This window comes from Orycteropus afer, unplaced genomic scaffold (assembly GCF_000298275.1).
Source record: "Orycteropus afer afer isolate SDZICR_OR568_19922 unplaced genomic scaffold, OryAfe1.0 scaffold00426, whole genome shotgun sequence".
Classification (NCBI taxonomy): domain Eukaryota; kingdom Metazoa; phylum Chordata; class Mammalia; order Tubulidentata; family Orycteropodidae; genus Orycteropus; species Orycteropus afer.
This window is the reverse complement of record NW_006922013.1, coordinates 149,849-151,452: the sequence shown is the minus strand read 5'-3', so window position 1 is coordinate 151,452 and position 1,604 is coordinate 149,849.

Below are 1,604 nucleotides of genomic sequence, written 5' to 3'. Positions count from 1 at the left end.
TCGAATGTGACTTGAGGGCAGTGAGTTTGGTTTGGGTTTGGTAGTTAAGGAGCCAGGAGGAATATCTCTCTGACTTGACTCCCCAAGGTAAGTGTGAGTTACAGCTTTATAGACTTTGACAAGGGAAGTTATACCTATTTATAGAGATGCTGGGTGATGTATTTGCATACAGGTTTTAGGGCCGTGCAAGTGCGTACGAGCAGTCAGACATCACATATTATGAGAACCAGGGCCCTAGCCCGATGGGCGGGGGCTGCCTCACGAGGTCATCTCAGGGCTCCGCTGGAGTCTTGCTGCGTGCAATCGGGTAGAAACCTGTGTACAGTTCTCTTCTGATTCCAGCTGCCGGTTCTAAAAAGAACCGATTTAAAGAGAATTACCGTCAGGAGCTGGGGGAAGGGGGCATGGGCTGGGCTGTAGACTGAACGAAGTTGGTTTAACAGGTACGGAGTCGACTGATGGAGAAATTAAAGCAGATATTCCCAGAACACTTCCTTCAACTCCTGTTTCTTTTGTAACCAACCAGCTCTTCGATCACTTGGCTGCTCTGTCTCCTGGGAGGGGTCCTTTATTAATAATTTAGTAATGAGTGAACACCTTAATCATTTAGAGTTACTTCACCTTCAGTAATGGAAATTATTACATGGAATTATGTGTTGCAGAAATACGTGATAACCAGAAAAAAAAAAAAAAAAAAAACACCTCACTGCCATGGAGTCAATTCTGACTCATAGCGACCCCCAGTGGGTTTCCAGGTAGTAAATCTTTACAGAAGTTGACTTCCTAGTCTCCCTTCTGCAGAGTGGCTGGTGGGCTTGAACCACCAACCAAGTATGTGATAGAGAATTTTTTTTTTTGAGAGAAAAAAAATCAGGTTTTATTTCCCAATATTACCTTTGTGTGTTCATTTGAATTATTTCCAAACAATTTGAAGTCCTTGGGTTTTGCAAACAGTTCATGTTCTTGGCTGCTGGCCACAAGGTTGGAAGATGGTTCCATCTGCTTGGTATTGTGAATAAGGCTGAGATGAACACGGGTGTGCATGTATCCGTTTGTGTCCCAGCCCTTGTTTCACTCGGATGCACCCTAAATGCCCATCCACGGAGGTATGGATCCACAAACTAGGATCCACAAAGTATGGCAAAGTTAAGGAATGATGATGAGTCCAGGAAACATCTCATAACATGGATGAACCTGCAAGACAGTGAGTGAAATGAGTCAATCACAAAAGGACCAGTGCCGTATGAGCCTGCTGTTATAAAAAGTCAAGGAAAAGAAATATTCTTTGATGATTTCCAGAGATGGATGGGGAAGGGAGGGTAAATAGTTCACTAGAGAGGACCAAAGCCAAAACCTCCTACCATCAAGTGGATTTCAACTCATAGTGATCCCCATAGGGTTTCCAAGGCTGTCAATCTTCACGGAAACAAAGCCCAAACCACACCCACTGCCATGGAGTCCATTCTGACTCACAGCGCCCCTAGAGGACAGAGTGGAACTGCACCACAGGGTCTCCAAGGCTGTCAATCTTTACAGAAGCAAAGCCCAAACCACACCCACTGCCATGGAGTCCATTCTGACTCACAGCGCCCCTAGAGGACAGA